General features: G+C 43.6%; 2 non-coding genes across 2 annotated transcripts; one reads left to right on the top strand and one right to left on the bottom strand.

Annotated features, from left to right (window-relative positions):
• Nucleotides 1-6,809: 6,809 nt before the first annotated feature.
• TRNAL-CAA (transfer RNA leucine (anticodon CAA)) lies at nucleotides 6,810-6,914 on the top strand. The gene is made up of 2 exons: nucleotides 6,810-6,847; nucleotides 6,870-6,914. It is a non-coding gene; the product is annotated as a tRNA-Leu (tRNA).
• Nucleotides 6,915-22,952: 16,038 nt separating this feature from the next.
• TRNAR-CCG (transfer RNA arginine (anticodon CCG)) lies at nucleotides 22,953-23,025 on the bottom strand. The gene has a single exon. It is a non-coding gene; the product is annotated as a tRNA-Arg (tRNA).
• Between the last annotated feature and the right edge of the window lie 2,965 nt (nucleotides 23,026-25,990).

Genomic DNA, 25,990 nt, shown 5'->3' with positions numbered 1-25,990 from the left:
CAGCTGGACCAGTGATAAACAATCTTGTTGGATTCAAGAAAATTTCTTGCAATTTGAATGGGGATATATCTATGAGGGTGAAGAATTTGACTATCAGTGCCTAGTGAAAAAAGTCTCGGAAGACTATATACCTTATAATGCCCTTTATAATATGAAGAATAGCACGGTTACCTATGGAGTGAGGGGAGATGGGATAGAGGAGAGAGCATAGGTTGACAGGTGTTACTGGTTGTCTTCTAGTTCATGTGGGTGGTGTGTTAATAGGTATTTATTTTTAGTTTTAAAAGCCTGCTATTTTGAATGGGGTTAAATGAACTTGTGATTTTAAGTTTACTCATCTGCAGAAAGGTAAGCCACTTTTGAGTTCATAAGTCAACAAATTGAATCACTACAGGCAGATACAGGGCCCACCCTGATTCTTGTAGTTCCTCTCTTTCCTCAGAACATCTGCAATTGTTAATTATACATTAAGGTTTCAATAACTCCTCCTCAATTCTTTTGCTGTTCCAGGAAGTGTGTGTGCGTGCATGCATGTGTACATGCCTGTGTGTCTTTAGGTGCTCTTGTTTTTTCTGATACAGGCCAACATGAAAAGACCATCTTCCCCAAGAGCAGACAAGGCTTAGAAGAGATAGGTTCAAAGAACAAAGGGACTGAGCATGGCCTCTACCGTCCACCATGTATAATTAAGAGAGAATGCATGTAAGTGCCTCACACTTAAGGCACTATGAAATTAAGAGCAAATAGCTATCAGATGGTAAATGAGAGCCATGTGCTAATGCCTTTAGTTGTCAGAGATCCAGACCAAAGAGTATAGATGGAAATCACCTGTCTCCTCCCAGCAAAATAAAAACCAAAACTCAAAAGGTTCTTAGTATACCAGTGGTGAGTGAACTGCTTCTTTTTCACAAATGAAAGACTTTCTTTTATTCAAATAGAAAATTAACCAGTGTTGGGTGCCAGCTGAACTTGCTCCTGAAGAGAATATAAGAGAACATGGCTTCTGTCCTTCAAAAAGTTAATTAGGAGAGGGGGAGGATAACATGAAAAAAAGGAGAGTGCAACTAAAGATAATTTGGGGAGAAGTGAAACTTGCGGTCCAGGAGCCCTCACTGCAGACCACAGAAATCTAAGAGGAAGACAGAATGCTGGGGCTGTTTCTCAGTGCCCTTTTTCTTGACACTATGGGACTTGCCTAGTAGTTCGGTCCGGCAATAAATTTTGACTTAATTATGTAAGTAACTTACTAAATCCTGCACTATGTTGCAGAAGTTCCTCCTATATGAAGTCTGTGGGAATAATAAACCCCATCCAAATCAGCATTAGCAAAAATATCTCACTTTGTCACCCAGGCTGCAGTGCATTGGTGAGATCATCACTGCACTGCAGCCTAAGACTCCTGGGCTCAAGGGATTCTCCCTCCTCAGCCTCCCAAAGTGTTGGGGTTACAGGCATGGGCCACCATGCCCGGCAAAACAGGACTTGCATTTGGCAGTATTGCCTGTTATATTTCCTCTTTCCCTGTTGGAGAAAAACAGGGAAAAGATCTGTTTTTAGGACTGGCTTATCTGCTGAATTAATTTTGCATGTTGACATTTGAAATGTAAGCAGGACATTCGAAGGTATCCTTTTCAGATACACACATCTCTGCCAGATTCTTTGTTCAGAGCATGTAAAGGACTTGGATTTGTATGGGACGTGATTGCCAAACCCAAGTCAGTGTTCTGAGGGGCAAAAAGAATGTAAGAGAAAAAAGAGAAATACTAATTTAAGATTAGAACGATTTCAACTTACATATTTCCTTAAAAACTGGGAAGAAATACAAAAAAATTAGCTGGGCATGGTGGCACGTGCCTGTAATCCCAGCTACCCAGGAGGCTGAGGCAGGAGAATTGCCTGAACCCAGGAGTTGGAGGTTGCGGTGAGCCGAGATCGAGCCATTGCACTCCAGCCTGGGTAACAAGAGCGAAACTCCGTCTCAAAAAAAAAACAAACAAAAAAACCTGCGAAGAAATATGCCAAAATATTAGCATAGATGCTTTCAATGAGACTTGGTGATTTTCTTTTTTTCTGTGTGGAATGAATTCTTCACTATGGAAATCTTTAAGCACACACCAAAAGGAAGAAAATACACAGCAAACCCTCCTATATCATCTCCCAGCTTTAACTACCAATTTACAGTCAATCTCATTTAAATATAGCCTCATCTCAATTTCCACCCCAGTCCCTGTTAATCTCAAGTAATCCTGGACATAGCAGGAAATCTAGTTACATAAGACTCACACAGCCATGCGCGGTGGCTCACGCTTGTAATCCCAGCACTTTGGGAGGCCGAGGCGGGTGGATCACGAGGTCTTGAGATCAAGACCATCCTGGTCAACATGGCGAAACCCCCGTCTCTACTAAAAATACAAAAATTAGATGGGCATGGTGGCGCATGCCTGTAGTCCCAGTTACTCGGGAGGCTGAGGCAGGAGAATTGCTTGAACCCAGGAGGTGGAGGCGGAGGTTGCGGTGAGCCGAGATCGTGCCATTGCACTCCAGCCTGGGTAACAAGTGCGAAACTCCGTCTCAAAAAAAAAAAAAAAAAAAAAAAAAAAAAAAAAAAAAAAAAAAAAAGACTCACACAAAACAGTCAAAGGACTCATTTCAAGGTTGGAAAGAGAATTCTGGTTATTTTTTGGTTGTTTTTTGTTTTTTTTCATTGTCATAGACCACCATTGTCAGCTTCTTTCCTTTTTAGTCCCCTGCTTCCCTCTTTAAATAATTTGTCAGGCCTTTAAAAATTCCTCTTGCTGATGTTTTCATTAAAATGTAGAAAATCCCAGCACTCTGGAAGGCCAAGGTGGGCGGATCACAAGGTCAAGAGATGGAGGCAATCCAGGCCAACGTGGTGAAACCCTATCTCTACTAAAAATACAAAATTAGCCGGGCATGGTGTCCTGCACCTGTAATCCCAGCTACTCAGCAAGCTGAGGCAGGAGAATCTTGTGAACACATCAGGTGGAGGTTGCAGTGAGCCGAGATCCCGCCACTGCATTCTAGCCTGGCGACAGAGAAAGAATAATAAAGAAAGGCCTATGGGGAATCTTACTGTGTAAGAGTTAAAAATATTTACATATTTAATTATATTTTACCTTATTTCAAGAGGACTTGAAACCATTTCAAACATAAAATTATGTCTGGGCTTGGTGGCTCTCGGCTGTAACCCCAGCACTTTGGGAGGCCAAGGCGGATCACCTGAGGTCAGGAGTTCAAAACCAGCCTGGCCAACGTGGTGGAACTCCCATCTCTATTAAAAATACAAAAATTAGCCAGGCGTGGTGGTGCACGCCTGTAATCCTAGCTACTCGGGAGGCTGAGATGGGAGAATCACTTGAACCCAGAAGATGGAGGTTGCAGCGAGTCAAGATTACGCTACTGCACTCCAGCCTAGCCAACAGAGCAAGACTCTGTTTCAAAATAAACAAACACATAATCACTAATGTCCAGTGTTATGTTTGGGGTGTGTAAATTGCTTCACTGTTTTTTGGTTTTGTTTTTTGTTTTTTGGCAGGCAGTTGGACGGTATATATTAAAACTTTTTAAAACTGGATAAACAGACTGGGCACGGTGGCTCACATCTGCAATCCCAGCACTTTGGGAGGCCAAGGTGGGCCAGATCACCTGAGGTCAGTAATTCAAGACCAACATGGAGAAACCCCGTCTTTACTAAAACCACAAAATTAGCTGGGCCAGCCTGGGCAACAGGAGAGAAACTCCATCTCAAAACAATGACAGCAAAAACTGGATAAATATTGATATAGTGTTTTCACTTCTAGAAAGTTAAGGAAATAATTATGTATGTTTGGAAATACTTAGGCAAGGATAGTTTTTACAGCATTGCTCATGAAAATAAGAAATTAGAATCCAATGTTCAAGAACACCAGTTGGATATGGAATATCTGCAGTTAAGATTTATACAAAACATCTATTATACTTAGCAAATATATATGTTCATCATATATTTGTTTAAAAAGCAAAAATTATGTACTACACATGACCTTTTTTTTGGAAAAAATGTATGCCATGTAAGGCTGGTTGCCTCGCCGGGAGAACACGCCCATCTCCCTCGCCCCTTGAAAATTACATCATCAGAATATGCCCATCATTTTAGCTCCGCCTTGGAACTCCCCTCTGCACTCAGCACCTAACCCCACCCTTGGAAATCCCCTCTGCACTGGGCACCTAACCCCACCCTGGGAAATCCCCTCTGCACTCAGCACTTGGCCCGCCTTGGAAATCGCCTCTGCACTCGGCCCCTAACCCCACCCTGGGAAATCCCCTCTGCACTCAGCATTTAGCCCGCCTTGGAAATCCCACCTACCTACCAATAGCAGCTCACCCCATCCACATCCTGTTTCTCCAAATCCAATCGAATGCCTTGACTCCTTATAACACCCCACTCCTGAGAGGAGACAGGTGCGACTTCCCGGGCCTCTCTCTCTGGGACCACAGAACCTCACCCAGGAGCTGAATAAATTGGCATCTAATTTTCTTGTGCTGCCTCAGTTTCCTCATTTTTAACTTGGCAATAAACCTACAGAGAATAAACTTTACATGCCATGTGAAAGGCTATATAAAAATGTTAATAGTTACCTCGGACTAGTGAGATAGTGGATAATTTCAATCTTGGCACGTTTGTATGTTCTACAATTTGTGTGTACTTTGCAATTAGGAAAAAGTGGTATAAATAGGGGATTACAGTTGCCATGTTGGGAATCACTTCCTGGACGACAACTTCCAATCGAAAGAAAATACAGAAATTTCATGTGTTGGAGGGAGACTAGGGGAACCAGTCTTCACTGTACTTCTCACGGCTAACTTTGTCTTTATCAAAAATAAGATATGAAACCAAGGAAGTCTGTGGAAATTAAGATACAGCCTACTGAAACTCAGGCTATTTTCCATGCAGAAAAGAGGCCTAAGCTTTGCCTTACGAAAAGGAAAATGTTTTATGTTAAATACAGAAAGTAACTTATTGGGACAAAATCTAATTAAAATATCCAACTTTATATTTCCTCTATCTGAATTTCACAGCCCCAAATACAAGAGTTATGACGGTTGAGTTAAAATACATGTATTGCACCTGTACTATGTTCGCCAGGCACTGCCACCTGGGCGGCGTTGGTCTGCACACGTCATTTTAGCAGTGTCCCCAGCCTCTAGGACTCTGTTCTACTTGAAGGAGTCATTTCTGTTTAGTTTCAGGCCTCCACTAAAGTTTGCAACCTCAGGGCTTCCTGGCTTGGAGATCGGATTGCTTGGCAAAGGCTGAGGAACAGCTGGAAAAGTGGGTCAGATGCTTAAAAACTGCTGCTGTGTCCCTGACCTGGCAGTGGACAGGATGGAGCCCTTGAATCTGGAACTGACTAGTGAGATAGTGTATAATTTTAATTAAAAAAAAAAAAGTCCTCATTTTTCACCTATTAAAATGTGCCGGGAGCAGTTACTAAGATTGATACAAAATATCTATAGTACTTAGCAAATATATATGTTCATAATATATTCGTTTAAAAAAGAAGTTAGTAAATTATATACCACATATGACCCTTTTTTGGAAAAATGTATGCCATATCAAAGACTATCTAAAAATGTTAATAGTTACCTCTGACTAGTGAGATAGTGGATAATTTAAATTTTTACAAAAGACCTTATTGGGCCGGGCGTGGTGGTTCACGCCTGTAATCCCAGCACTTTGGGAGGTCGAGGCGGGTGGATCACAAAGTCAGGAGTTCAAGGCCAGACTGGCCAACATGGTGAAACCCCGTCTCTCCCAAAAAAATACAAAAATTAGCTGGGCATGATGGCTGGTGCCCGTAATTCCAGCTACTTGGGAGGCTGAGGTAGGAGAATTGCTTGAACCACGACGCTGGAGGCAGAGGTTGCAGTGAGCCTTGCAAGATCGAGCCACTACACTCCGGCCTGAGCAACAGGCCTTGGCCAGGCGCCGTGGCTCACGCCTATAATCCCAGCACTTTGGAAGGCCAAGGCGGGTGGATCACAGGTCAATAGATCGAGACCGGCCTGGTCAACATGGTGAAACCCCGTCTCTACAAAAAAAAAAAAAAAAAAAGGCCTTATTATTTTTTACCTATTAAAATGTGCCAGGCAGTAGACACGTAGGAGCCCGTGAATCAGGAACTTCCGAAAGCGAGCAGGAAGGCCGCGGGAGACCGCGTGGCTCCCGGAGCCTCCCGAACCTGGGATGCAGATCCTCGGCGCAGACACCAGCCTTGCCCCGGCGGCCCCTGCGGGGACCTTCCCGGCCGCCATTTTCAGAGCCCAAGACACACAGACCAATGGCAAGGCGGTGACACGTGGCCAGAATCCAGGAGATAAAAGGGTACCCTGCATAGAGCGGTGTCTGTCCTTAGGTTTCGCTCACGGTCTTCCCAAGAATTAAGTCCTTGGGGACGCTGAATACCGTCAAGATTTGAGTCAACAGCAGACGCTCGAGAGCCTACCCAGCGACCAGGCACAAGAGGGCCTTTCCTTTCCGAAACCTGGCAGGCTGGGTGCAAAAAAACATTTGCACGCGTTTTTCGAGATAGGGATGACAGCTGTAAGGCCCCTAAGAGACTTGACCCAGTTTTACACATAAACGTTTTCTGCTGCTGCATAGTCTCTTCCGCTTTCAACCCACAGGTGGCTTTGTTTTTTATCCGTTACCAAGCAACCTGACGTCATCGCGTTTCTCCGTGCGCGTCACAGACGCAGTGCACGTTGATCTCTATATTAGTGAAAAAATCGCAACGGCTTTTCCGAGTGTCAGGATGGCCGAGTGGTCTAAGGCGCCAGACTCAAGCTTAGCTTCCTTGTGCTGGGGATTCTGGTCTCCAATGGAGGCGTGGGTTCGAATCCCACTTCTGACACATTCGCTTTTTCTTTTCCTCCCCCTTTAACGTATCTTGATCTCAGCAGTAGGCATCAACAACCACCAACGTATATTTTTAGGAATCGGCTTTTCAATTTTTCTCAAAGTGATGGTCCAAACTGAAAGCCTGGAAAAGCGGAAGTATCGCGATATTTTTACGAAGCCGCGAGATTTGGGGCAAAACACAGTCAATAAAAGGCAGAGATGAGTAGCGGTCGGTCTCTGTGTGGCAAGGCGAGATAATCCGGAAGTAGCGGGATTCGGGACCCAGGGAGCTTCCGGCCTGGCCGAGGGAGGTCGGGAAGGGGTTGTTCTCCACCAGGCTGACACGCTGTGTGCCGGCTCCAGGCCCTTCCCTTGGACACTTCCGGAAGCGCTTGCCTCTCAGCCTCACAACCCTGTGGCTCGTGACAGTGCGGTCCGCTCCGAACTCCTACGCAGGTTCTCCGCTCTCCTGTTTTAAGAACTCCTGTAACTAGTTCTCAGAAATGCCTCTCGTCACTTTCGCGCATTCACACTCGTTTTGACATCTCATCATCACCGTGTTGTCTGTTCAGTCAAAATCGAGTACCATGGAACCCCTGAATGAAATAGGAAAGCTGTGCCTTCCTCTCCCAAACATCATCACCGTCAGAAATTTACTGGCAGGAATCTGGCGTCTGTTGCCCAGGCTGGTCTCGAGTTCCTGACCTGATGACCCACCGCCTCAGCCTTGCGAGGTGCTGGGATGACAGGGGTGAGCCACCGCACCCGGCCCCTGAACCAAATAGTTTTAAGTACAGAACTTCCAAACGGTCCCAGATTCCTGCCATGCTTAAATCAACCGTGGGAGGGTGAGCTATGAAATGAAATTTAAAAGCTTGTGTCAGATAAATGAAACTAAAGGCCATGACGTTTCTATTATTATTATTAAATACATAAAAGTCCAGGGCAAGCCGGGCGCGGTGGCTCAAGCCTGTAATCCCAGCACTTTGGGAGGCCGAGGCGGGTGGATCACGAGGTCGAGAGATCGAGACCATCCTGGTCAACATGGTGAAACCTCGTCTCTACTAAAAGTGCAAAAAATTAGCTGGGCATGGTGGCACGTGCCTGTAATCCCAGCTACTCAGGAGGCTGAGGCAGGAGAATTGCCTGAACCCAGGAGGCGGAGGTTGCGGTGAGCCGAGATCGCGCCATTGCACTCCAGCCTGGGTAACGAGCGAAACTCCGTCTCAAAAAAAAAAAAAAAAAAAAAAGTCCAGGGCATAATATAGCATTTTCATGTACAGCTACTGCCCTAATGAGGATTTGTTCAAATGAGCATCTAAGTGTACCTTTGCTGACCCTTGATTATAAAATGTACCTTTGATTATACCTTTGATTATAAAGTGTACCTTTGATTATAAAATTTTTTATAATTTTATAAAAAATTACAGTTCCTTTTGGAGACCCAGGTGAGTTAGAAAAAGGAAGATAGTATGAGGAGGAGGAGGAAGAGATAGCAGCTGCCTCTCCTGTTAATTTATACAGGAGAAAAAGCAAGGATGCTGCCATAAATGACTTTTCTGAGACTGTTATATTAGATTTTTAAAGGTTAATTTTAGGCTGGGAATAAGTGGTCTATGCCTGTAATCCCACCACTTTGGTAGGCCGAGGTGGGAGGATCATTGACCAGCCTGAGCAACATAGTAAGACTCCATCTCTACAAAAAAAAAAAAAAAAAAAAAAAAAAAGAAGAAGAAAAAGAAAGAAAGAAAAATAAAAAATTAGCCAGGAGTGGTGGTGCATGTCTGTAAGGGAAGCTGAGGTGGGAGAATCACTTGAGCCCTGGAGGTGTAGGCTGCAGTGAGCCATCATCACATCATTGTATTCCAGCCTAGACGACAGAGCGAAAACCTGTCTCAAAAACAAAACAAAACAAAAAAAAACAGGTTAATTTTTGTTCAAAAAAAGTTACAGAGGCTGGGCATGGTGGCTCATGCCTGTAATCCCAGCACTTTGGGAAGCCGAGACGGGTTGATCACGAGGTCAGGAGTTCAAGCTCAGTCTGGCCAAGATGGTGAAACCCTGTCTCTATTATTTAAAAAAAAAAAAAAAAAAAAAAAAAAAAAAAAAAAAAAAAGACCGGGCGTGGTGGCTCACGCCTGTAATCCCAGCACTTTGGGAGGCCGAGGCGGGTGGATCACGAGGTCAAGAGATCGAGACCATCCTGGTCAACATGGTGAAACCCCGTCTCTACTAAACATACAAAAAATTAGCTGGGCGTGGTGGTGCATGCCTGTAATCCCAGCTACTCAGGAGGCTGAGGCGGGAGAATTGCCTGAACCAGGAGGCAGAGGTTGCGGTGAGCCGAGATTGCGCCATTGCACTCCAGCCTGGGTAACAAGAGCGAAACTCTGTCTCAAAAAAAAAAAAAAAAAAGTCAAGCCGGGCGCGATGGCTCAAGCCTGTAATCTCAGCACTTTGGGAGGCCGAGGCGGGTGGATCACGAGGTAAAGAGATCGAGACCATCCTGGTCTCTACTAAAAATACAAAAAATTAGCTGGGCATGGTGGCGCTTGCCTGTAATCCCAGCTACTCAGGAGGCTGAGGCAGGAGAATTGCCTGAACCCAGGAGGCGGAGGTTGTGGTGAGCCGAGAAAGTTGCAGAATTTTACAAAACTACTCTTTAAGAGGAAGTTTATCCTTCCCATTTTACAGATGCCTCTTGGAATAATCAAGAAGATGCTTCAGCACGTTTCCCCCTATCCTTTGCTTTTCCCCGTAGGAAGAGGAATGATTAAGTAAGTGTTATTAAGAGTTTTTACCTTCTTTGGCTCACATTTCTCTTTTAGGTGGTGTTAATGTTGTCAGTGAAAAGACTCAAACTCTGTTAAATATTTGAAGGGACTTATTCTGAGCCAAATGTGAATAAACAATGGCCTTTGGCACAGCCCTCAGGAAATCCTGAGAATATGTGCTGGCGGTGTTTTGGGTACGACTTGGCTTTACACATTTCATGGAGACATGAGACATCAGTCAATACATGTAAGGTGTACATTGGATTGGTCTGGAAATGCAAAACAACTAAAAGTGGGGGTGCTTCCAAGCATTGGTAGATTACAAGACTTTCTGATTGGCAATTGGTTGAAAGAGTTATTATCAACAGAAAGTAGTGTGATAAAGGGTTGTGAAGACAAAGCTTTTATCACACCCATAAAACCTCCAGGTAGCAGGCTACAGAGAAAACAGATTGCAAATTTTTCCTATTAGACTTAAAGAGTCTGTTCTTTTTATTATTATTTTTGAGACAGAGTCATGCTCTTTTGCCCAGGCTGGAATTCAGGGCACGATCTCAGCTCACTGCAACCTTCGCCTCCTGTTTCAAGCAATTCTCCTGCCACAGCCTCCTGAGTACCTGCAATTACAGGGGTGTGTCACCATGCCCAGATTATTTATTTTTTTATTTTTATTTTTAGTAGAGACAGGGTTTCCCCATGTTGGCCAGGCTGGTCTCGAACTCCTGGCCTCAAGTGATCCATCCACCTCGACCTCCCAAAGTGCTGCGATTATGTGAGCCACCATGCCCAACCCAATAGATTTTTTAAAAACCTATCAATATTCAGAGCAATGATCAATTGCATTCCACTGAACATAGTTCATTTGTATTTCTATGGATGAAATCATTTGGACTATTCTCAATTTTCTGTAATTTGAAGAGTTGTAAGATAACACAAAATCAGTGAAAAATGCCCTTGACAAAGTACCCAGGAATCTTTTTTCCTCCATTTGAAACTTGTTTCTACTTTTTCCTGACAGAATTCACATGAGAGATTGATTCAATTATTACTTTCAAAACTGAACCCATCCTCCCGCTATTCACCAATATAATTTCATACAATTTTTTTTTTTTTGAGACGGACTTTTGCTCTTGTTTGTTTTTTTCTTTGTTTTGTTTTTTTGTTTTTTGAGACGAAGTTTCGCTCTTGTTACCCAGGCTGGAGTGCAATGGCGCGATCTCGGCTCACCGCAACCTCCGCCTCCTGGGTTCAGGCAATTCTCCTGCCTCAGCCTCCTGAGTAGCTGGGATTACAGGCACGTGCCACCATGCCCAGCTAATTTTTTGTATTTTTAGTAGAGACGGGGTTTCACCAGGTTGACCAGGATGGTCTCGATCTCTCGATCTCGTGATCCACCCGCCTCAGCCTCCCAAAGTGCTGGGATTACAGGCTTGAGCCATGTTGCACAGGCTGTAGTGCAATGGTTCTATCTCGGCTCACCGCATCCTCTGCCTCCCGGGTTCAAGCAATTCTCCTGCCTCAGCCTCCTGAGTAGCTGGTATTACAGGCATGTACCACCATGCCCAGCTAATTCTATGTTAGTAGAGACAGGGTTTCTCCATGTTGGTCTGGCTGGTCTCGAACTCCCGACCGCAGGTGATCCGCCCCCCCCTCAGCCTCCCAGAGTGCTGGGATTACAGGCATGAGTCAACACGCCTGGCCAGAATTCGGTTTTAGAGTTGAATTTGTTAAAGAATAGTTATGAGAAGCTATCGTTTCAGATTGATCTTTTGCACTAGGCCCCAACACAGCAAACCAAACCAAAATAGTCAATCATGCCAAATGCCATAAAATCAAGCTGACACTTTAGGGAAACACATCCCCCAAACAAACCAGTTTTTTCTGAAAAGACGAGATTCTAGTCAACCTGAGTCAGATTAACAAAGTCCCGTCTGTTTTAACTGTTAAAAATTATTTGCTTGGCCAAACTTTAGTCAGGCTTCTGAACCTTCTCCTAGACCCAGCTGTGCACTGCCTCATAAAATCCGTTTAGCAAAGAACCTACTAAGTCACTTTAGCAAGAACCCATATCGTTGAGATCTGATCATCCTCATCTCTGATAGGTTCTGCATCCTCCACCATTGCCCAGGTGATGTCTGATCACCCTGGCGGGTCTTCAGCAAGAAACCTGTTAGGCTGGTTTAGCCAGAATTCCCCTTACTCCTGGTGTTTCCCCTTAGTGATTTTCCATCCACCGACTCCCACACTGACCCCTGGCTATACACTTCTACTTGCCCATGCTATGTTTGGTTTAGTGCCTGTCAACACACAAAATTAAAACAAATTGAGTTAAAGATCTTAAGGCCGGGTGCGGTGGCTCAAGCCTGTAATCCCAGCACTTTGGGAGGCCGAGACGGGTGGATCACGAGGTCAAGAGATCAAGACCATCCTGGTCAACATGGTGAAACCCCATCTCTACTAAAAATACAAAAATTAGCTGGGCGTGGTGGCGCGTGCCTGTAATCCCAGCTACTCAGGAGGCTGAGGCAGGAGAATTGCCTGAACCCAGGAGGCGGAGGTTGCGGTGAGCTGAGATTGCGCCACTGCACTCTAGCCTGGGTAGCAAGAGCGAAACTCCTTCTCGGGGGAAAAAAAAAAAAAAAAAAAAAAAAGATCTAACTGGCCTTTATTTGTGATTCATGAATTAAGTCAGCCTCCATTCTACAAAACGGAATGAAAGCTCCCACTGGGCAATAGCAGACCAATGGATTTTGTCAGGTGGGAACAAGGAGACAGAACAACGGTGGGCAGGGGTGGGGAATGCTGACTGGTTAACATCAAGTCACTTCAAGTTCCGTTTCTTGCAACTGTTAAAGCAGAGGGGACTTTCTTGTTAACCTCACTCAGGTTAACAGGCATCTCTTGTCTTAAGGGAACGTTGGTCTGTTAGGGGATCTATCTGCTTCCTCAAAGTTTGATTATATGGCATTTACCATGAGTGATTCTATTGGTTTGCTGTGGTGTACCGGGGCTTAGCATATAACTCTCACCAGAAATTGGTGAGGGAATCAGCTTTCCCTCACTATTGTTCTGCTTCCTTTCCCACCTTACAAAACCTCCTGTTCTGCTACTGCCTAGTGGCAACCTTCATTCTCTTCTGTATAATGGATTCTAGCCCCGTTCATGAATCTCAAATAAAAGCCAGTTCGATTTTTAACTGAATGTGTTGTCATTATATCTTTTGACAAGTCTGTCAAAAAGTGGAGACTGCAGACATCGATCTCACTGCATCTCAGCGAGTACTGTCCAATATGAACTAATGATTTAGCCGATCAGTGTCCTTAAATAGTAATGGTCATTTATTGAGAAATTCTGTGACATTTACATTGTTATATAACAAGTGCTTTTATGTAAGTTTTTCAGGTATTCTTTTTTATTTTTTGAAACGGCCTCACTCTGTCACCAGGTGCCAGGCTGGAGTGCGGTGGCGCGACCTCGGCTTACTGCAACCTCTGCTTCCCGGGTTCAAGCAATTCTCCCACCTCAGCCTCCCCAGTAGCTGGGACTACAGGCGCATGCCACCACACCCAGCTAATTTTTTTGTATTTTTAGTAGAGACGGGGTTTCGCCATGTTGGCCAGGATGGTCTCGATCACTTGAGCTCTTGATCCACCCACCTCAGCCTCCCAAAGTGCTGGGATTACAGGCGTGAGCCACCGTGCCCGGCCTGGGTATTCTTATTTTCATTAACTTCAAGGTAATGAGGACAAGAAAGAAAAGGAGAGAAAAGAGGAAATGAATAGAATTGTTATTGCATTTAATCATTCATGGTTGAGTTAATCATTTATGGTAGCCTCAAAATTAATGACCCTTGTAATGTTTTCTGTGAGAGCTTCTCATTCGTTTCTCACTTTGCTTCCTCATTCTCTTTATTCTCTTTCCTCTTGCAATCAGATTCCTCAATTTTAAAAATCACCCACTTCTTTTTTCTTCCTTTTCTCCCCTCTCACCTCTCCATTCTTTCCCTTTCTAGACACTACCCTTTAACAATGCATGCTTATCTAATTATGTTTCAGTTTAAGAAACTCCAGAAGCTAATCTTGAAACAAAGCAGGCACTTTAGGCTGTAGCAGGAAAGGCCCCGGGAAATGGATCTCCCGAACACGAAATACAGAAGGAAATAGTTTATTGCAGCCCAGAGGTGAGGAGATGATCTGTCTAACAAATGAAGGTTCTGCCTTTATATAGGCTTATACTTTAGATGTTACACATGGAAGAATCTTAGGTTTATGGCTTCAGAAATCACATATGAAAAGGGTTTCGGTTTACAGCTTTAGGAATCACATGTGAAAAGGTCTCTGTTTACAGTTTCAGGAATCACATATGGAAGGGTTCCGGTGTACAGTTTTTGAACTCACATGTGAAAATGTTTCGGGTTTGACCTTGTTTTAAGTAAAAACAGTGTCTTCCGGAGAGTTTCCCCAAGACCAAGCCTGCCACCTACAGGAAGGAGATTCAGGAGGCCCAGCTGGCCTGCTGTCTCTTCTGTTGAGATGCACTGTGGATGACAGAAGTGGGAGGGAAACCCAGATGCCTGGGGCTCCTTCCTCAAGCCCACCTACGCCCACTTAGCCAGAGTCTCCAGCAGTTATCCACGCCATCTGTCCAAAGTCAAGATTCAGCCAACCAGGCCTCTGGACAGGCAGCCGTCCAAGACAGCCACAGGAACAAGAAACACAGACCCCGCACCCTGCACCACTCCCGTGTGCCTCCCATACCAAATGTCAAGTTTAAAATCCTATGGGACTTTTTTTTTTTTTTTTTTTTGAGACTGAGTTTTGCTCTTGTTACCCAGGCTGGAGTGCAATGGCGCGAACTCAGCTCACCGCAACCTCCGCCTCCTGGCTTCAGGCAATTCTCCTGCCTCAGCCTCCTGAGTAGCTGGGATTACAGGCACGTGCCACCATGCCCAGCTAATTTTTTGTATTTATAGTAGAGACGGGGTTTCACCATGTTGACCAGGATGGTCTCCATCTCTTGACCTTGTGATCCACCTGCCTCGGCCTCCCAAAGTGCTGGGATTACAAGCTTGAGCCACCGCGCCCGGCCCCTATGGTACTTTTTAATGTAAGGTGGTACTTTAGAACGCTGGTTCGCCACCTTCTCAGTTTGCTGGCTTTCAGATTAATAGCTGCTTTTCCTCCCACCAAACCTGCCCTCGAGGATGTGGCTTTGGAGTGGTGTCAGCAGAACTCTGGAATCCTACGTGCTCTCTGCGCACTTTGCGGAGATTATAAATTCCTTTCAAAATTCACTAAGGAAGATACGGTTTCTCATCTGGAATCCATCCTGCATGTCTGGATTTACCCTTCTCCCTGCATCGCTCACATTTCTAATTCTTTCATGGAACAGAGTTCATTATTCTCTAACAGCTTTCACAAAACTGATGGAATTTCTTATTTTTCGACCCCCCGCCGCCACTTGCTGCTTTTCAAAGTAAAATGGCATTTATCTGTGAGGTGACATGGAGTTAATGTCTGTTAAACACCCCTTTATTTCCAGAGGCTTCCAAAGCCACCCCAACCTCCCAGTGTTACTTAGCTCTCTAATAAAACAAAAGGCAAACTCCCTGAAATACTTCTCCTGCAGAATTCTATTATACGGCTAGAGGAAACAGCACTGCCACTGTGTAAAATTGGGTAGATTTGGGGTAAAAGACCAAGGTGCTTTCCAGTTTCAATTTTCTTGACTGTCCTGCTAGGCATGGTGGTTTACAACTATAATCCAAGCATGTGGGTGAGGCTGAGGAGGGAGGATTACATGAGGCCAGGAGTTCAAGACCAGCTCCGGCTGATGTCCTCAGCAGCAATGCTCAACTGCAGTTGAATGAATTCAGTTGTGTTTCTTCTTTCTTCCTTTTCTTTTCTCTTTTCTTTCTTTCTCTCTCTCTCTCTCTCTCTCTGTCTCTCTCTCTCTCTTTCCTTCCGTCCTTTTTTTTTTTTTTTTTTTGACAGAATCTCACTCTATTGCCCAGGCTGGAGTGCAGTGGTGCAATCTTGGCTCACTGCAACTGCTGCCTCAAAGATTCAAGAGATTCTCATGCCTCAGCCTCCCAAGCACCTGGGACTACAGGTGTGCACCACCATACCCAGCTGATTTTTGTATTTTTTGGTAGAGATGGTGTTTGACCATGTTGACAAGGCTGATCTCGAACTCCTGACCTCGAGTGAGTGGCCCAACTGAGCCTCCCAAAGTGGTGATCCTGGGTTTTAAGGAGCATAGGGTACATACCACTACCCACTTACTGAATCTATTCTAAATAAGTTTTCTTAATCAAAATTTTTTTTAATATTCCAGCATTGGAAAGTATTTTCTACAGAAGTCAAGTCGTGTATTCTATATTCTATACCTGTCCTCCACAAAGCTTTCTGTTTGATTCTCTCAGATAGTTAGATAATTTCCATCTTTGCACTCCCACAGCTCTTTTTTTTTTTGAGGAGGAGTTTCACTCTTGTTACCCAGGCTGGAGTGCAATGGCGTGATCTCGGGTCACCACAACCTCCGCCTCCTGGGTTCAGGCAATTCTCCTGCCTCAGCCTCCTGAGTAGCTGGGATTACAGGCACGCGCCACCATGCCCAGCTAATTTTTTTTGTATTTTTAGTAGAGACGGGGTTTCACCATGTTGACCAGGATGGTCTCGATCTCTTGACCTCGTGATCCACCCGCCTCGGCCTCCCAAAGTGCTGGGATTACAGGCTTGAGCCACCGCGCCCGGCCTCTCCCACAGCTCTTATGCTTCATGCTTACAGTAGTAATACTGTAACTGAAGGATATCTCTAGGTTATAACTTTCAAGAGCAGCTTAGTCATCTTTATACCAGGGATGTAACAAGGAACTACTATACACAAGACTTGCTACAAAGCCACTTACATGACATTCTGATAAGCAAGAGAGAATCCGTAGAAATAGCAAGTCATGTTTCTTAATCTTTTTCAGTTTAAGGTAAGCAACATGTTGGGATACTGACATGTGAGAATGGTAACAATAGCAGCTAACACTAATTAATGCTCACAGTGTGTCAGGTACAGTTTTGTGTGCTTTCATAACCCTTTGAGGTTGCAGCTGTTGTCCATGTTTTGTAGGCAAAGATACAAAAGCACAAAGTTATGTGACTTGCCTAAGGTTACACGGCCAACAAGATAGGAAGAACTGAAACTAGAGTTGAGTGTGAATTTGTATGTGTTCAAATCCTTCATTTACAGCTAAATTTACAAATCTGTTGAAGGAAAGGGAAATAGAGCTTACTGCTCTTGTTTAGATAATTATGTTTATCCTTCAGCAGTGAAATTTGAATAATTTTTTGTTCTGTTTCAGAAGCTGAGTGTAGATTTATTTATTATTTTTTAGACAGAGTCTTGCTCTGTTACCCAGGCTGCAGTGCAGTAGCACAGTCACTGCAGCCCTAACGTCTTGGGCTCAAGCAATTCTCCCATCTCAGCCTTCTGAGTAGTTATGACTACAGTCACACACCACCATGCCTGGCTAATTCTTTGTATTTTTTTTTTTTTAAAAGAAATGGGGTTTCGCCGGGCGCGGTGGCTCAAGCCTGTAATCCCAGCACTTTGGGAAGCTGAGGCGGGTGGATCACGAGGTCAAGAGATCGAGACCATCCTGGTCAACATGGTGAAACCCCGTCTTTACTAAAAATACAAAAATTAGCTGGGCATGGTGGTGCATGCCTGTAGTCCCAGCTACTCGGGAGGCTGAGGCAGGAGAATTGCTTGAACCCAGGAGACGGAGGTTGCGGTGAGCCGAGATCGCGCCATTGCACTCCAGCCTGGATAACAAGAGTGAAACTCCGTCTCAAAAAAAAAAAAAAAGAAATGGGGTTTCATGATGTTGCCTAGCTTGGTCTCAAACTCCTGGGCTCGAGTAACCCTCCCAAAATGCTGGGATTACAGGTGTGAGCCACTATTCCTGGCCTGAGTATGGGTTTGGAAATGTAAGCATGACTTCAGAGTTCCAAAAAGTACTGAAAAAGCAGCATTGATTTAGCAGAAATAAATGTGTTTTCAGTCAACATCCTCCTTAAGGAAGGAGTCAGTCTCACCCAGTGACCAGTTCTAAGTTACCAACTCTTAGGTGGGAAGTGAAGAGTATTTTGTCTAAGCCTGTAGATATTTGAAAACTTGGATGTTCAGAAGGCAGGCAAAATGGTCACTCACTCCTGAGACTTTGTGAAAATAGAGCTTTGTAATATTTGTGATTCCCTGTTCTCTGTTTCAAGAAAAGATGCTCACTATATCCAAAAAGACTTATAAAATACTGGGTATCAGTTGAAAGGTATTAAGAAATCAATTGTTGGCTGGGTGCAGTGGCTCACAGGGAGGCTGAGGCAAGAGGATCACTTGAGTGCAAGAGTTTGCAGCCTGGGCAACATTTTCTCTACAAAAAAATTAATTACCCAGGTGTGGTGGCACAGGCCTGTAGTTCTGGCTGATTGGAAGGCTGAGGTGGGAGGATCACCTGAACCCAGGAGGTAGAGGTTGCAGTGAGCCATGTTCATACCATTTCACTCCAGCCTGGGGAAGAGAATGAGAACCCACCTCAAAAATCAAAAAACAAAAAACAAAAAACTAAACTAAAATAAAAATGAATAAAGAAATAAATTGTTTTCTTGCCCTTTTTTAAAGCCTGGACCACTATGTGTAGTTGTATTCCCAGACTGTCACGAAGATGTAGTGAAATTAGCATGAATTGAGATAAAGGCAACCAGATGGTTCTTCCTCATCTCTGTATGCATGCAGCTGGCATTGTGGTCAGCACTTGCATTCCATAATGTCTATTGAAATGAGTTAAAATAAATAGGATTAGAAATCCTGGGCTTATATAGTATAGTTACTGAAATTCAGTTGTAAGAAGTGGCATAGGTGAAAATAGAACTATTTTAAACTTATGTAGAAATAATGATGAGATGGTTAAAATGGCAATCTCTGAGCTTTTGAAGATGCATATGTAATTCATGAGTTGATATGGAGGAAGGCATCGCTTCCTCCGACAGTTTTAGAATCATACAGTAATAGACTGGGGGGAACATAGACCTGACCAAGTGGGACTATTGCTAAGTTATGCTCTTAAATGAAGAAGAAAAATAACACCAATTATTTAAGTACGGTGTACTAACAATGTAATTATTGTGTTCTGTCTAAAACTGTGACGCAGTGTGAAACTTGTCAAGGTTTCCTTTTTCTATGAGATACAGTCAAGTATTGTTCCCAGTTTATTTGTGATGTGGCCTATCTTCACTTAACTTTGGAAACTAACATGTGCTTCTTCTTTTAAAAGAAAACTCTGAGTTATAAAATATGAAGCTGTCTTCACAAAAGGAATCAGCTTTTAATTAAAAGGAAACTATGGAGTAAAACACTTGAGCCTTAAAAAGACTTTATTTGGGCACTGAATAAAATTTATCTGTGCTGGCCGGGTGCGGTGGCTCAAGCCTGTAATCCCAGCACTTTGGGAGGCTGAGGCGGGTGGATCACAAGGTCAAGAGATCGAGACCATCCTGGTCAACATGGTGAAACCCCGTCTCTACTAAAAATACAAAAAAATTAGCTGGGCATGGTGGCGCATGCCTCTAATCCCAGCTACTCAGGAGGCTGAGGCAGGAGAATTGCCTGAACCCAGGTGGCGGAGGTTGCGGTGAGCGGAGATCCCGCCATTGCCCTCCAGCCTGGGTAACAAGAGCGAAACTCTGTCTCAAAAAAAAAAAAAAAAAAATTTATCTGTGCTAATTCTTTATCTATACTAATATGCAGTAGTCTTTAGCCAGCGCATTGCTACCTACTGGTATCTAATTTGTGGACATTTATGGTTCTCACAATGAGCAGTGTATGGCACTTTTATTATTATGGGTGGGGTTCAGACATTATAAACATTATAGTAGATACTATATAATACAGTTTAAATATAAGAGCTATCACCATTAGAAGAAAACTCTTAGAGGAAACATAGAGATAAATCCTCATATCCTTGGCTTTGGCAATGGATTATTTTATATGACACCAAAAGCCCAGGCAACAGAACAAATAATTAGGCCAGGTGCAGTGGCTCATGCTTGTAATCCCAGCTTGTACAGTGTATGTAGTGGTGCATGGCTGTAGTCCCAGCTACTCAGAAGGCTAAGGCCGGAGAATTGCTTGAACCTGGAGGCAGAGGTTGCAGTGAGCCAAGATCCTGCCACTGCAGTCCAGCTGGGGTGAGAGTGAGTTTCATCTCAAAAAAAAAAAAAAAAAAAACCCCACAAAGAAATAGATGATAAATGATATTTCATCAAAATTAAAAACTTTTGTTCATCAAAGGACATTATCCAGACAGTGAAAAGAGAGCATAGAGAATTGGTGAAAATATTTACAAATCACATATTTGATGAGGGTCTAACATCCAGAATATGCCAAAACACACACACACACACACACACACACACACACACCCCAAACCTTAATACAACTCACAAACAAAAAGATAACCCAATTTAACAAATGCACAAAGAACTCCAATGGACACCTCTCCAAAGAAAATTTGTAAATACCCAAGAAGCACACAGGAAGTACTCAGTATCTTCACTGACTAGGGAAATGCAAGTTAAAACCAGCATGGGGTACCATTTCTTACTTTCTTGGATGGCAAAATTAGGAAAATGGCATATGCAAAGTGCTGGTGAGGATGTGGATGAATTGGAACTTTTCCTGTATTGTTGGTGAGAATGTAAAATGATAAAGCCACTATGGAAACCAGTTTAGTGGTTCCTCAAAAAGCTAAACACGGATTTAGCATATGACTCAGCAATTCTACTCATAGGTGTATAAAGAATTGAAAGCAGAGACTCAAACATACTTGTAATCCAATGTTCATTGCAGCATTATCGATAATAGCTAAAGGGAATCCAGCCATCAACAGATGAACAGATAAGCAAAATAACAAGTAAATACAAACAAAAATACATAAGCAGAATAGGTTTCAAAACAGAAAAAATGAAAAATACAAAAATAAACAAAATGAAGACTATACATACAATATAGGATACACGCTGATATATGCTGTGAGGTGGGTGAATCTTGAAAACGTTTTGCTTGGTGATGAAATAGGCCAGATACAAAGGGACAAGTACTGTTTAACTCCACTTATGTGAAATATCCAGAATAGGTGATTTTTCTGAAAAGACAGAAAAAGTGAGGTGCTGTGGCTCGTGCCTATAATGCAAGCTTTGAGAGGTCAAGGCAGGAGGATTGCTTGAGACTAGGAGTTCAAAACCAGCTTGGGTAACATGGTGAGACCACGCTGACACCCAAATCTCAACAAAAAATTAAAAATCAGCCATGTGTCGTCACATATGACTATAATCTTAGATACTCGGCAGGCTGGGGCAGGAGGATCCTTTGAGCCCAGGAGTTCTAGACTGCAGTGAGAATGATATCCTGTCTCTTTAAAATACAAAAACAGGGGCTGGTGGCTCACCACTGTAATACCAGCAATTTGGGAGGCTGAGGGGGCCCAGATCACAAGGTCAGGAGATCAAGACCATCCTGGCTAACATGGTGAAACCCCATCTCTACTAAAACTACAAAAAATTAGCTGTGCATGGTGACATGTGCCTGTAATCCCAGCTACTCGGGAGGCTGAGGCAGGAGCATCGCTGGAACCTGGGAGGTGGAGGTTGCAATGAGTCAAGATAGTGCCACTGCACTCCAGGCTGGGCAACAGAAGGAGACTCCATCTGTAAAATAAAACACAAAAAACCAAACAGACCAACCAAGAACCCCAAAGAGACAGATGGTAGATTAGAGGTGATCAATGGCTAGGAAATGGGGGAAATTGGGAATTATTGCTTAATGATGACAGAGTTCTTGTTTGAGATGATGAAACAATTTGGAAGTAGATTGTGGTGATGGTTGTACAATCCTATGAAAGTAATGAATGCCACGAAATTTGACACTTAAAAATGGTTAAAGTGACATTTTATGTTACATATGTTTTACCAGACGGTATCAAGCCATTAAACAACAAAAATTGGTTTTAAACATTAAGACTTGTGCTCCAGAAATAACATATTTTGGTTAAGTTTCTAGCTTTACTCTTTGTTAGTTGTGTGGTGCAATGCATTACACCCTTTCAGGGTTCGGTTTTTATATCTGTAAAACAACACTATTAATATATTTCTCGTAGTTGGAATAGTGCACCCACAGTGTATGCGTTCAGTAAATGTTAACTGGCATTGGTGTTAAAGCTGGGAATTGCATTGTTTCTTTTTGAAGAATTCTTACTCAGTTACCACATATTCTCACAGAAACAAATGTTCTTGAGAATCAGTTTTAGCTTATTTTTCCTCAAGAGGGGATTTGAGCTCAATTAAAAATGATGAAATTTGCTTTATCTTGCTCTCACTGTGCTTTCTCTGTAGTAATGTTCAGATCCATTTATTGACCCTCCTGCAAAAACTGAACCTATCATGACTGCCCTAATAGAGGCTGCACCAGAGGGCAGCTCAGTTGGGATTAAAGCTTTTGGTGGTTTCTGCCTTTAGGCTTCTTTAAGTGATGATGATTTGTGAGGTGATGACAGTTACCTTTTTTGGTAGCTAGTGGAAATCTGGAGAACACTGATTTTAAACCATGTTCAGAGTCTCAGCCATAGACAATATCTGTGAGAGATCTTGCTCCCAGAAATTTAACTCACTTTATCCCTTTTCGTTGTTTTTTTTCTGTAGTGATTTCTGCTCCTTCCCCCACACCCTGCCCATCCCCAGCTCCAAACACATACACACAAGAGTTCAGCAACCTGAACTTTGAAAATACTTAGTGATTTCAGATTCTCAGTGAATTAACAAATGCTATTCCTTCTACCTGAAAAATAACCATTCTTCTGCTAAATAGCATTTCTTCAGAACCTCCAGGAAGATGAATGCTTCCTAAAGAATCCCCAATCCTTATTTTTTATTTTAACCTCCTACTTCTTTCACAGGAGTTGAAACAAGTTTTGGGTTTTTTTTTAAATCTTGTTTTGTTCCCCAGGGTTTGCTTGATTTCAACGGTCAGGTCCAGTAGAAAGTAAGCTCCTTGAGGCCAAGTGCTATTTCTGCTTTGTTATTTTATAAAGCGCTTGTCACATGGCGGGCACGCCATATATACGTTAACCAAGACTTCTACCTTTAGTAGTTTATTGGCAGCCAGACTGCAGCAAGAAGAGGGAAAACGCTTCGAATCAATAAACATCTTTCACAACAGCAAACGAAAATCGACGACCACGAAGGGACTCGAACCCTCAATCTTCTGATCCGGAATCAGACGCCTTATCCATTAGGCCACGCGGCCAACTGCTATGGCGGGCTTCTTCCATAAGGCACACAGGGAATGTCACCTGGTGGGGAAGGGGCTTTTGAAGCGCTGACTTCAAAGGGCCAGCTTCATAAAAAGTTCCTCGTTTGAAGTTAAAAATCACTAACAGCTAAAAACCATTTACAGAACCCTTGCAAGAAAACTTGCAAAAACGAATGCGCAGTTGTCAGAAACTGAGAGAGGACGAGCAGTTAGATCGGGCATCAAAGTGACAAGCGGACGATGAATGACTTGGAGAAGTGGGGCGCGGAGATTTTCAGCCCTGAACTGACAGTGCAGCCCATGGGGAAACAAGAGGAGGCAGAGAGCGCACAGAAGCTGCTCTGGGGAGTCGGGGCTGAGAGTGGCGACGCGGGACGCGGGCAGGGAGCGCCTGAACGCGGGGAAGAAGGTTCTGCTGGAAGCGCGCGGTTGACCAGAACAAAGCGGGTTGTGCAGTTCACAGATACTGCTTATTTTCATGGAGCCTGGTGACGTCCATGCTTGACTTGGAGACTTCTCAAGTTTGATTTGGTCTTGAAAAAAACATGTCACTAGCTGACTGTGGGCTAATCCACAGAGCGGTAGGGGGTTGGGGAAACAAACCCACAGTCACCAAACGAGTGGATGGGGTAGGAAAGATGTAAACGTCCAGCCCTGAAGTAGAGCAGTGAGACCGATCTGCCCATTACACGGCATGATTTTGGTTCCTTGGAAATGACGTGTTATTCTAACACAATGAAATCAAAGCAAAATCTCTCCCTTCCTGAACCCTACACTCTTTTCGATAAAGAGAGTCTTTCCCATCAACTTCTGTTTTTCCCATTGTTTTCTTCTACAGTATTTTCTTTCGGGTTAAGACCAAGTTAAAATTATCTCTGAATATTCCAGTGTCTGCTTTAAGCTTTGCTCAGGAGCCGAGGGACGTTGATGAGAAAGAGGCCACAAAGCGGCAGGGAAATGAGCTAGCACTAGGACAAGATTTGGAATCACACTGCGTGCTTCTTGTCATTCCAATACAGGATTACATCAACTGTGGTAGAGCAGAAAAGCAACAGAATAGCCCACTGCATTTTAGAAAGGTGGCTTAAGCTTTACTGTAAAAGCTGCAAAGATTGCCTAAAGATGCAGCAATTGTTATTATTTTGTTGTTGTTTTGTTTTTGAGAGAGAGTCTCCCTCTGCTACCCAGGCTGGAGTGCGGTGGCACGATCTCGGCTCACTAGAACCTCCGCCTCCCGGGTTCAAGAGATTCTTCTGCCTCAACCTCCCGAGTAGCTGGGATTACAGGCATGCGCCACCATACCCGGCTAATTTTTGTATTTTTAGTAAAGACAGGGTTTCACCATGTTGGCCAGGCTGGTCTCAAACTCCTGACCTCAAGTGATCCACCTGCCTTGGCCTCCCAAAGTGCTGGGATTACCGGTGTGAGCCACCACGCCCAACCTATTATTATTATTTTTGAGACAAGAGTCTCACTCTGTCACCCAGGCTGGAGTGCAGTGACCCTATAACAGCTCAGTGCAGCCTCAACCTCCCGGGCTTAAGGGATCCTCCCACCTCAGCCTCCAGCGTAGCTGGGACTACAGGCGCTTGCCACCATGCCCAGCTAATTTTTTTTGTATTTGTAGAGCCAGAAGTCTAGCCATTTTGCCCAGGCTGGTCTCAAACTCCTGGACTCAAGCGACCCATCTGTCTCGGCCTTTCAAAGTGCTGGGATTACAAGAGTGAGCCACCACGCCCTGTCTATGCAGCAATGATTAACAAAACATAACATCACCATGACGAACAAGTACAAGGGCAAATGTAGAAACTGAAGAGGATTCTCTTTGCTAAAAGAATTTTTAATAACATGGGGAAATGTTCAGAATACAATGTTGAGAATAAAACAAACAACAAAAAGACACGCATTATGATCCCAACTGTGTAAGTCTATATTTACATGGCAGATTCTCCACTCAGATTCAGTCTTGAAGTTCTCAATCCTTTCAAATAACTGGAAATTGGAACCTGTACAAGACACATTCTAATGTGTTTAATGTAATAAACATACATGGAACTCCAATAAATTGAACTCCCCCTCCCCATTTTCAAAGTTTAGTGAACATTTTCAATTAAAGCACAATATCTGAAGTTACATACAATTACTGAAACTGGATATATTGAAAGTATTGAAACTGAAAAAAAATTCAGCTACTGGAAGATGTTTTCTCATCTTCATCATCAGACTTGGAACAGTGGCTGTTGAAAGAATATATGTGGCTCACCTTTTTAATGAATGGGAATAAGGTCACCTGGGACTTGGGACCTCTTCTGAAACTGCACAAGGACAGATGTGGCCAATACCATGACTCATGGTCCTAATCCTTCCTCCAGAGAGGCCACAAAGAGCTCAAAGGTTTAGATCCTGGATAGTGACAACATTAGGGTTTGAGATCTTTGTGAGTTAAAACACAATTGTCAGCTTTCTTATAGGGCTCTAATTCTAAAATAAAAATAAGGACTGAGAGTTTGTGGAGATTTTTTTTTTCTCTCTCTCTCCTTTTAAATCTCACCTTGCTAAGCTGAAAATGCTAAGCCTCCTAACCTGCTTCCCACTCTGTTTCTTTTTTTTTTTTTTTTTTTTTGAGACAGAGTTTCGCTCTTGTTACCCAGGCTGGAGTGCAATGGCGCAATCTCGGCTCACCGCAACCTCCACCTCCTGGGTTCAGGCAATTCTCCTGCCTCAGCCTCCTGAGTAGCTGGGATTACAGGCACGTGCCACTGTGCCCAGCTAATTTTTTGTATTTTTAGTAGAGACGGGGTTTCACCATGTTGACCAGGATGGTCTCGATCTCTCGACCTCGTGATCCACCCGCCTCGGCCTCCCAAAGTGCTGGGATTACAGGCTTGAGCCACCGCGCCCGGCCAACAGTTTCCTCTCTTGCACTTTTTTTTCTTTTATTCTTCTTTTCTCACTTTCA

This window comes from Saimiri boliviensis, chromosome 4 (genome assembly GCF_048565385.1).
Source record: "Saimiri boliviensis isolate mSaiBol1 chromosome 4, mSaiBol1.pri, whole genome shotgun sequence".
In the NCBI taxonomy this organism is placed as follows: Eukaryota; Metazoa; Chordata; class Mammalia; order Primates; family Cebidae; genus Saimiri; species Saimiri boliviensis.
This window is presented reverse-complemented; position numbering and strand designations above follow the sequence as displayed.